This window comes from Erpetoichthys calabaricus, chromosome 17, assembly GCF_900747795.2.
Source record: "Erpetoichthys calabaricus chromosome 17, fErpCal1.3, whole genome shotgun sequence".
NCBI classification, from domain to species: domain Eukaryota; kingdom Metazoa; phylum Chordata; class Cladistia; order Polypteriformes; family Polypteridae; genus Erpetoichthys; species Erpetoichthys calabaricus.
The window spans coordinates 28,699,874-28,712,040 of NC_041410.2; positions in this window are offsets into that span (position 1 = coordinate 28,699,874).

A 12,167-nucleotide genomic window follows, 5' to 3' on the forward strand; every position below is an offset into this window, starting at 1 on the left:
TTAGATAGATAGATAGATAGATAGATAGATAGATAGATAGATAGATAGATAGATAGATAGATAGATAGATAGATAGATAGATAGATAGATAGATAGATAGATAGATAGATAGATAGATAGATAGATAGATAGATAGGCACACACTAAACAAAGGAGACTTCTGACTTGGCAGTCTCAGTCACCATGAGGTATTTTACAGGCGTATTGTCATTGTTATAAATGAGCCCTAGTCTCGTTTCTTGACACACTTCTGCATAATAATTTGTTAGCTGAAAGTCTTCAGTGTTAGTGTGTCATGGGGAGGATGTGCAGCATTGTTCATAATGGCACTCAGTTTTGTTTTAATTCTCTCCTTTGCTATGACCTCCAGGGGATCCAGCGTATGTACCATAACCACACCTGCCCTTTTTAATGCTTTTTGATGTTAATGACTTTGGAAGTGAAGAAGGAAGCAAAATCATGAGGAGAGATGGAAGATGGTTAAAGAGTAGCACGAGGATTTAAGAGAGACTTGAAGGTAAAGAAGAGATTGTGAGCATTTCTTTCAAAGGATGTAATCAAGTTTTGAAAGAATGATTGAAGCACAACTCTAGGAAGGGTTTTCCTAAACTATCATCTCATGGAAATGAAAGTCACAAACTGTGTTGTTTAAAGGTGGAGGCTGAAAATATCAGATGAGCAGTTGAGGAATTGTGAAGAAACCACAGTAATTAGTTTGGGCAAAAACAAAATAAGCGGGCAGCAATATGACCGAGTGTAGCCAAAGAAGTAATTTGCTAATCCTCAGCAGGTACAAGACATGGCTCAGAATGAGATTTTGCATGAGCCACAAAAATAAGCAGGTATAAAGGGGAAGCCATAAGCAGTTCTTGGCTTCACACTGCTTATAATGACTGAAAGCTAAGAAGCTACAACTTAATAAATATATCATTTGTGTAAATTTCATGATTTTGTTGTAATTATAATTTTGATTTCTTTACGCTTTATTTATTCTGAGAAATAATTGTGCTCTGTCTTATACATTCAGAAGCAATAACAGAAATTCTGTGGCATATTCTTGGCTATTTGAAGAGAGCCGGGGGTTAAGCTGAACCCACACTGTGGGCAGTGTCCACCCCTTTGAGGTTTAGGAGACATTATCCCATCAAAGCTGTGCATATACAAATCGATTCCAACCACTTCAGACCCTCTGGTGTCAGCATGAGGGCACATGTTTGCATTTATCTTTTTTTTAGTATTATTTTAAATCTTCTACCAAAACTGTGGATTGCTTTTCAATAAAAGCTGCCAGCCTTCAGAATATAATTAGTGAGGGACATCAGGATGAGATTACAGAGGCTGCTGCTTTATGCCTATCGCTCCCATTCTTGTACAGAAATGCATTTAGACTTCTTTTTTAATGCATAGGCTCCAGAGCACTTTTGGCAGAGCTTCTGAGTGTCTAAATTGAGAGGCAATAATGGCAGCTCTTTATTTCCTCTGCTGGACAGATTTTGTTCTTTCCATTTTCTCATTTCATTAAATCCACATGAGGCTGGCTGTTGTAATATGGCAGGGAAAACAGAATTTCATGGGTGCAGGAATGCACGGTAGAGTAAAAGCTTTCCCCAGGTCCTAAACATAATCATGCGTGGCAACGCTGTGCTGTTCACTAATTATCTCTTCCTTTGTGGTGTGCTGGGCAAAGCTACACTATGGCACTATGGGGTGCTACTGTATCTCTGGCTTCAATGTCAAGGTATGCAAATGGATGACCCAGTTTTAAAATCATGCAGCAGGCTAATGTTTGTGTTGTGTTCAATTTTAAATAAAACCAATAAAACCTACATTGTGTCTTCTCCTGCAATCTTGGATTAGTAAAATGGATGAATTAAAAGATTCAGCATACCTTTATCATTTGTATCACTACTTTTTAACTTTAGGGCAGCACAGTGGTGTACTGGTAGCGCTGCTGCCTCGCAGTAAGGAGACCTGGGTTCTCTTCCTGGGTCCTCCCTGTGTGGAGTGTCTGACTGACAATAAAACCTACATTGTGCCTTCTCCTGCAACCTTGGATTAGTAAAAAGGATGAATTAAAACATTCAGCATACCTTTATCATTTGTATCACTACCTTTTAACTTTATCTTTGGGCTAGAAATTAAGTTATTATGCATATCTGATATTACACTAATATTTGATCATTCTTGTGAAGTTCTGTCCTAAACTCCCTGATCCCCCATTCCCTGGGTTAAACAATTCTCAACTAACCCATTTTTACATTTCCCCCATATATTGGTACCCCTTCTGTTCAAATGTAACTCATTACAGTCCCATTTGCTCTAAAAGGAGTCCCAAAACCTTATAATCCTTTACCTTTCTATCCTTCACCAAGGTCTGAGCCATGCATAAAGACTTCTTATCTCCTCAGTCTTACCTGAACTGCCACGTGGCACAGATAGAACTTCAAAGAAGAGCACCTTGTCAGTTCTGCTTCTCATCCTGGCACTTAACTCTTTAAAACTGGATTGCAGAACTGGAAACCAGTCCTTATGTTTGTGCATTTTCAAATATATTTAGGCAAAGCTGGGTATTTTTGAAAGTAAATAATATGATTACACCATAGAATATTATATACAACAGGGGTGTCGAACTCCGGGCCTGGAGGGCCGCAGTGGCTACAGGTTTTCATTCTAACCCTTTTCCTATAATCAGTTAGTAGTTTTCACTGCTAATTAACTCCTTTTCCCTTCATTTCAATAGCCCTGTTTTTAAGGATTCATTCCCTCTGAATTGATTTGTTTCTTCATTAAATGGCAGCCAAACAGAAATGAGACATGAAACGAGCCAACAGATGACCAAATGGGATTTCAAACTCCAACCAATTTCACTCCAACCAGTCTCTTAATGAGAAGCTGATTCTTGCTGTTAATTAAGCCCGTTATTTAATTCAATGGCTTGTTGCTGCTCTCATTCTGCCACAGCAGACATTTGCAAATCTGTTGATTTTTCTGTTTTTTCTGTCATATGGTGGCTTGTTTAATGTCTCATTATTGTTTGGCTACTAATTAAGGAAAAAGAGACAATTAAGGGGCCTGAATCAAGTTAATTAAAACTAAAGCAAAAGAAGTTAATTAGCAGTAAAAAATGGTTCACTAATGAAGAAGATGGTTAGAATGAAAACATGCAGCCACTGCGGCCCTCGAGGACCGGAGTTCGACACCTGTGATATACAAGTAAACCCCGCGATTCGCTAGTGAATCGGAAATCCTAGAATGGCAATCAGTTTCTGCTCCGTCCGATATGAGGATGGATGACATATCATGGAGGGCGGGTGCGTCTGGGGAAATGTCATTTAATCCAATAGGCATAGCTGTACTAAAGTGGTTTCGTTTTGTGGAGACGTGAGTCTGTTGCATTCGCTGACACCGACCGCTTGAACAGGTTGTGTTGTTTGGGGGCCACCTACTGACTCTGGGAGGCCGCTGCGTCTGACTGTGGGGCGAGCGCCACAGCGCAATATGCGCCTCAGTGGGAAGCTGCTGCGTGAAGACATATCTTGGAGGGTATATGCGGTGGTGTGGGCGGTCGCGTCCGGGCAGCCGTACAACCTGCCGTGCACGCTTTACCTCAGGTGTAGTTCACAGGTCGTAGTCTCGTTTCTGTGTTTTCTTTGGTTTGAGCCGCAACTCCTTTCACAAGCGTGTTGTAGGCGCGTACGTTGTCACAGCATGGACCTTTGGTTTGAGCCGTGACTCCTTTCGCGAGCGCGTTGTAGGCACGCGCGTTGTCACAGTTGGTTTGAGCCGTGACTCCTTTCGCAAATGCGTTGTAGGCGCGTGCGTTGTCACAGCATGGACCTTTGGTTTGAGCCATGACTCCTTTCGCAAGCACGTTGTAGGTGCGCACGTTGTCACAGCATGGACCTTTGGGGTTTCCGTACATCCTGTGAGCCCCGCGCCCTGCGCCCATCCGGTTTGCGCCCATCCGGTTTACAACCTTCGGTTAGTAATATGGATATTATGAACAGGCTGCCAGAGGTAAGTGTATCACCAGAATGGCACAGAGGTGGTAAATGTTTCCTAGAAAAGCTCTCATCATATCGATGTGTGAAGTCTCACTTGGGGGCAGTAGAACATGTGATGTATAATGCTCATGGGAAACGTAGTGGAGTGTGGTACCTCTGAGGTACAGCATGTTAGGGGTCCATGGCAGGTTGGTGCAGGGTTTTATTAAAACTGTGTGCCTCAAGTGCCGTGAGTGCATTTGTGCATGAGAGAGAAACGGCTAAGGAGCGCTTAATGGGGGAATAGGCTGATTAGTCATTCATGTACTATACATGGATGTGATCCCGCAGCCATCCCTCATTAGCACTCCATAGTTAATTAAAAGAAGCACATACATTCACAGGGAGTTAAAGGTCCGAGTAGGTCAGAAAAGAAGAAAAATGAAAGAATGAATAGGACAGAATTGGGTGGGTCCAATGCTAGAAAAAAGTGGCAATCTGGTCAGAGATTCCTCATAGTGGATTTAAGGGAATGGCATTCCAGGGGCAGATCAAAACCTACTGAGCAATTCTGAGCAGGGGTGATTGTGGGCTCCGGTGTCCTGCGGTGACTGATGGAGGTGGCAGGAAGATGGAGCCAAGCTCAGAGGGTCCCAGTAGGTACCGAAGGAGATGTTTAGGATGAGAGCCGGAATGAGGACTGGGTTCATCTGGGTGTCAGTCCGGCTAAGAGACCTCAAGGGTTAAAAGGGCAGATGAGAGAGAGGAGCACTGAGGAAGAGATGGAAGATGGATGATTCTGACTCTGATTTTATTCCTGGTTTTAGCTATTTATTGAATTCATTTATTGGTTTTATCACTTCACAGCACTATGGATGATTATTTATTGAAGATTATTTGAACTGCTGTGCAGTTTTGAACACTATTTGTTACCTATGTTTTTTAATAAATGCACCATAGACTTCTTGTTGTGTTCTCATTTGCTTATTCCTAGTTCGGTTACGAACTACTGATGCTCTAGAAAATGGGTGATGCCCATGGAGAGAGCAGAAGAGAGAGAATCACATCTTAGAAAGAAACTGGGTAGATTTCCCAGGAATACATGAGGTATCTATGTCTAAACAATGAGAGACACTTTAGTGATGATAGAAGGCCATAAGTCGTTCTGGCTGTGCAGTATCAAAAATTTGAGGACAAGTTGTATATTTAATGTTGAAACAAGGGAGACAAGATCTTTCATCCATCCATTACAGGGCAGCAAGCGGGACCTGATATACTGAATAGCAGATGACATAATGGGAAACTGGTGATCTGCTTTAGCGACCACTGAAAGGTTGAGGGTACCAAGGGACTAGAGACAAATTCTTGTGAGCTTTGGACTCATTTTGGTTTTGGCCTTTACCCAAGAATTGTTTTTCAGACTTGAATGGAACTGTTACAGCTATGATTTGTAAAGGCAAATGGAGAAGCTCTATTTCATGGGTGGGCAATCTCAATCCTGGAGGGCTGCAGTGGCTGCACGTTTTTGTTCCAACCCAGTTTCTTAATGAGAAGTCAGTTATTGCTGATGAAGCACTTGCTGCTCAAGTGACATTTTGATGCTTCATTTTGGTGGTCTCGCTTGTTAAGGTTCCCCACCCTTAATTGCTTATTTCAATCTTAAACAGCTGCATTCACTGTTTTAATGGCTCCTTATTAACAATAAGATGTAAATGAAAAAGCAGCTAATAGTTCTCCAGCAAGCTTATTTCCATTTACATCTGTGTGTGTTCACGTACTGTTTGATTTAATAAAACACGTAATAGAAAATGTGACAGACTGAAAATTATCGGCTTCAAATCATTTGGATGATATCCTACGATATAAGAATTTACATTGCAGAGCAACAAGCCATAAAATTAAATAAGGTCTGAGATTGACAAGGATTGGTTTCTAATTAAGCAATTGGGTTGGAATGAAAACCTGTAGCCACTGCGGCTCTCCAGGACCGACATTGCCCACTCCTGTTCTATTTGCTAGAATTATTTAGAGTTTGGCAGAGATCTTTGTTTAAGCGTCATCAGTGAAATAGTAGTCAACAAATGATAAATGTCTATTGCATGAGAAGTTTGGCTCATCTTGATGTCTAGGTTTGCAGGACATTGAGCTTTGTGGGCTTATGTTTGGACTTCTAGACCCAAACCCTAATTTTTAGGCCATTTTTGGACCATATTTTGTGTAGAAAATTATACCTTTATGATAAAGAGTAAACCAATAAGGGTCTTCAACAAAACTGATAAGGAGGACTTAAATTCTTCTTGCCACATCAACCGACCACAGGTGGAAATAGGATACAAGGGGTCAAAGAAAGGCACGTGGAGTGTCATTTTATGCTGTTTTGAGGTTGCTGATCATGAATATAATATTTTTGATAACTGATTCTTTCACGGTGGTCCTAACCCTCCAAGATCCATGTTAAACATGGCAAATGTCAAACATATGTATTGTTTTAGGCTATTTCAAGGTCCATGATTACTAATATGATGTTATTTTTAATTTTTGATACTTTATTAGGAATCTAGCCCTTCATGAACACCTATCAGAGGGTGAAAAACAACTTTAAGCACTTGTGAAGTACATTTTGATATTTCAAACATCTGATGCAACTATTCTTATTATGTACTACCTCATGAAATAAATCATTACATTTCTTATGTGCACTTATGCTAAGTCAGACATTTTTATATTGCAATTGTTATTGCTGAATGAGTGCAACAACACAGAAGTGGTTTAGGGACAACCCTGTGCATATCCTTGAGTGGCTCAGACCAAACCTGCACTTGAACCCAATTAAACATCTCTGGGAAGACCTGAAAAACAGCTGCCTACTGATGGTCTCCATCCAACCTGACAGAGCCTGATAGAATCTGCAGAGAAGAATGGTGTGTGAAGTTTGTTGTGTCATACCCAAGAAGAATCTGGGCTGTCAAAGGTGTTTCAAAGAAGTACTGCATATTTGTGTCAATGTGAAATTTTATGTTTTTATTTGTAAAAAAATTGCACAAAATTCTAAAAACTTGTTTTTACTTTGTCAGTCTGGGTTATTAAGCGTTGTTTGATGATGAAAAAATGATAAGGGTGCAAAATAACAAAATGTGAAAAATGGGAAGGGGTCTGAATACTTTATAAATGCACTGTATATACGCTATACAATATTTTAAATGATAATTTAATGATATCATTAAGAGATTTTTCCCCCTTTGGAGTTTAAATACTTGGGATCAACAGTACAGAGTAATGGTGATTGTGGAAGAGAGGTGACAAAGAGAGTGCAGGCAGGGTGGAATGGGTGGAGACGAGTGTCAGGAGTAATTTGTGACAGACGGGTATCAGTAAGAGTGAAAGGGAAAGTCTACAGGACGGTAGTGAGAGGCACTGACCAGAAAGCAGGAGACAGAACTGGAGGTGGCAGAGTTAAAGATGTTAAGATTTGCATTGGGTGTGACGAGGATGGACAGGATTAGAAATTAGTACATTAGAGGGTCAGCTCAAGTTGGACAGTTTGGAGACAGTCAGAGAGGCGAGATTGTGTTGGTTTGGACATGTGCAGAGCAGAACTGCTGGGTGTTTTGGGAGAAGGGTGCTAAGGATAGAGCTGCCAGGGAAGAGGAAAAAAGGAAGGCCTAAGAGAATGTTTATGGATGTGGTGAGAGAGGACATGTAGGTGATGTGTGTAACAGAACAAGATGCAGAGGACAGAAAGATATGGAAGATGATGATCCACTGTGGCAACCCCTAACGGGAGCAGACGAAAGAAGAAGAAGAAGAATTGACTATAGTACAGTATGTTGTGCTGATTATGTCAATGCTTCTCACATCTTTCTGAAGCCCAAGAGGCTTACACAGGAAGCAATGGCAATCATCACTTTTATTAATGAGTGTTTTTAGAACTTTGAAACAGTGAATTGTTTTTCAGGACTATTGAGTCAAATGTGTCAAAGTTTCGAAAAACTTCATTTCACACATCACAAACCTGGTTAACCTTAAGGGCATTTCTAAAGGTGTGATTGAGTATGGCCTTTTTGTAAAAAAAAATGGGCGCCAGACATTATTAACAACAAGTGCTCCTCAGGCCTTATGCTTATGTTTGTAATCAACATTAGCATTATTCTGATGGACTAGATTCAATTGTTATGGCACTGACCTCACAACACTTGCCTTCTCTTTTTAATACAATGGTTTCTGTCTTTCCAAAAGAATAGATTATGCAAGTATGAGTTAAATATAGAAGCACTAAATCCTCTTATGCAAATCTTTCTCTTGACCAATGTGCCTGTGCTGGAAAAGATTCAAACAAATGAAATATTAACCAAGCTATTGGAATATAATTCATTTTACTAAGCATGCAATGAAACTGCAATGAAACCTATATTGACATCAAAATAAAAATGTTATCTCAAAAATGCAACACCCAGAAAGCCCCTAAGCACACTGCTGCATGATATCTAACATGCTGTCTGATTTCTGAACTTGGCACTATTGCCAGAAGGCTGACATACAGTCATGTGAAAATTTAAGTACACCCCAAGGCAATAGTTGACTTTTTCAACTTGTTTGAACAGGCAAACAGATTAAAGTGATATACTTGAATGAAATCAGAAAGGAACATTTGCCCTTTCAATCATTTATTCAACAAAAATGTCAATAAATGTAATGGTCTACTGGATAAAAGTTTAAAGTAACTCTACCCTTGGCCTCAGAAGCTGCCATTGCCCCCTTTAGTGGAAATTACTTCTTGTAGGCATTTTGCATAACTGCCCACCAGCCCTGACATCGACTCCATCAAATTTTTAATTCCTTCAGTTATGAGAAGTTTGTGAGATTTCTTGCATTTACTGCCTGTTTCAAATCCACCCCCCACAACGTCTCAATGACATTCAGATCAGGGCAGTTCAAAACCCCCATTTCATCTTCTTCAGCCATTCCTTAGTGAATTTGATGGTGTACTTGGAATCATTATCGTATTGAAAGGTCCATTTCTGGTTTGACCTCAGCTTTTAGATAGATGGCCTCACATTTTCCTTACACAAAGCACAATTTGATGTGATGCAGAATTCATAGTTGACTTGATGACTGCAAGCTGCCCATACCAGGTCTTTGCCTAGATGTTCAATGGCAAACTGTAGTCTAGCTCTAAGGTTCTTGTTACACAACAAAGGATTTTTCCAGACACACCTCACATGCAGCTCATATTAGTGCAATCTCATTCTGATTGTAGACGTGTAAATTTTGCTACTAACTGTTGCAGATGGTTGATGAAATTTTGAGGTTTTTGGAGACTTCTTTTAGTATCAAAGGAGTTATGTCTTGGGCTGATTTGCTGGGCCGGCCAGTCCAGAACAAATTATCTGTCATTTGAAATCTACTGCACTTATGGATGATTTTCCTTGCAGTGGAATGATTGATTTCAAATAATTTCTTCATTTTTTTAAGCCTTTACTAGACTCATAAGCTTCCACAACCTTCTTTCTGAAGGCCTTAGATAGCTCTTTTGATCTTGGCATGATGATCCCCCCACATGATAATAACAAAGAGAGCACCAAACCCTCAGTCTCTGCAGTTTAATGGTCCACCTCTATACTCCCAGATGAGGTTTTAATCATTAACATTTAATCTGGAGCACCTCATTCTAATTTTCTGGATTTTAGGTGGGGATAAATGTAGGGGTGGACTTACTTTTTCCACATGACAAATCTACATATTTTTAATTTAGATTGTGTGAATGAATACGCCATGTAATTTATGTGTCATCTGTTCAAGTGCATCACCTTTACCAGTAGACACAGTTTGCATGAAGATCCACTGTTTGCTTGTTCAAATATATTGAAGTAAGCAGTTTCCACAGGGTGCCCTTACTTTTTCACATGACTGTTGTCTCAGGTGATGCTCTAGAAGAGATGGATTTGAGTGATATACAGGTGCTGGTCATAAAATTAGAATATCATGACAAAGTTGATTTATTTCAGTAATTCCATTCAAAAAGTGAAACTTGTATACTGTATTAGATTCATTCATTACACACAGACTGATGTATTTCAAATGTTTATTTCTTTTAATGTTGATGATTATAACTGACAACTAATGAAAGTCCCAAATTCAGTATCTCGGAAAATTAGAATATTGTGAAAAGGTTCAATATTGAAGACACCTGGTGCCACACTCTAATCAGCTAATTAACTCCAAACACCTGCAAAAGCCTTGAAATGGTCTCTCAGTCGAGTTCTGTAGGCTACACAATCATGGGGAAGACTGCTGACTTGACAGTTGTCCAAAAGACGACCATTGACACCCTGCACAAGGAGGGCAAGACACAAAAGGTCATTGCTAAAGAGGCTGGCTGTTCACAGAGCTCTGTGTCCAAGCACATTAATAGAGAGGCGAAGGGAAGGACAAGATGTGGTAGAAAAAAGTGTACAAGCAATAGGGATAACCGCACCCTGGAGAGGATTGTGAAACAAAACCCATTCAAAAATCTGGGGGAGATTCACAAAGAGTGGACTGCAGCTGGATTCAGTGCTTCAAGAACCACCACGCACAGACGTATGCAAGACATGGGTTTCAGCTGTCGCATTCCTTGTGTCAAGTCACTCTTGAACAAGAGACAGCGTCAGAAGCGTTTCGCCTGGGCTAAAGACAAAAAGGACTGGACTGCTGCTGAGTGGTCCAAAGTTATGTTCTTTGATGAAAGTAAATTTTGCTCTTCCTTTGGAAATCAAGGTCCCAGTGTCTGGAGGAAGAGAGGAGAGGCACAGAATCCATGTTGCGTGAGGTCCAGTGTAAAGTTTCCACAGTCAGTGATGGTTTGGGGTGCCATGTCATCTGCTGGTGTTGGTCCATTGTGTTTTCTGAGGTCCAAGGTCAACGCAGCCGTCTACCAGGAAGTTTTAGAGCACTTCATGCTTCCTGCTGCTGACAAACTTTATGGAGATGCAGATTTCATTTTCTAACAGGACCTGGCACCTGCACACAGTGCCAAAGCTACCGGTACCTGGTTTAAGGACCATGGTATCCCTGTTCTTGATTGGCCAGCAAACTCTCCTGACCTTAACCCCATAGAAAATCTATGGGGTATTGTGAAGAGGAAAATGTAATACGCCAGACCCAACAATTCAGAAGAGCTGAAGGCCACTATCAGAGCAACATGGGCTCTCATAACACCTGAGCAGTGCCACAGACTGATCGACTCCATGCCACGCCGCATTGCTGCAGTAATCCAGGCCAAAGGAGCCCCAACTAAATATTGAGTGCTGTACATGCTCATACTTTTCATGTTCATACCTTTCAGTTGGCCAACATTTCTAAAAATCCTTTTATTTGCATTGGTCTTAATTGATATTCTAATTTTCCGAGATACTGAATTTGGGACTTTCATTAGTTGTCAGTTATAATCATCAACATTAAAAGAAATAAACATTTGAAATGCATCAGTCTGTGTGTAATGAATGAATCTAATATACAAGTTTCACTTTTTGAATGGAATTACTGAAATAAATCAACTTTGTCATGATATTCTAATTTTATGACCAGCACCTGTATCTTTGTTGTCACTTTGAATATGTGATCAGCTTTACTGTTGTTGCATTTCTGAAGTGGGGCAGCACGATGGCACAGCGGGTTGCACTGCCGCCTCATGGATTCACCACACTGGGTTTGAATTCATTTGTCACTTTGTGTGTGTGAAGTTTGTGAGTTCTCTGCATGTGTGCTTGGCTTTTCCAGCGGGTATTGTGGTTTCCTTCCGAAATCTCCAAAGATATGCAGGATGTACACATGCGTTGGTGTGTTTGTGAGTAAACCCTGTGATAGACTGTAGCCACTCAGTTCTGTGCTCTTTCCTGCCTTGCACCCACTGTTGCTGGGATGGGCTGAGGTCCTCTATGACCCTGAATTGGATTAAGTGGGTTTAAGAATGTAACATTATGTTACTTCTGTTAAGCAAGTTACTGTACAACGTCAGTCTCATAAGAAATACTGTAGCACCATTCTCATCTAGCCTCTCTTGCCATGTATGCCCAAGCACTGGTATCTAACACCATGTAGTAAAAATAAGAAATGGCTTAGTGAAAGAGAGTCTAACAGAGGCTGTATGGTCATACAATGATTGGAGACTGTTCTCCCCATGTCTACATAGGTTTTTTCCAAGTA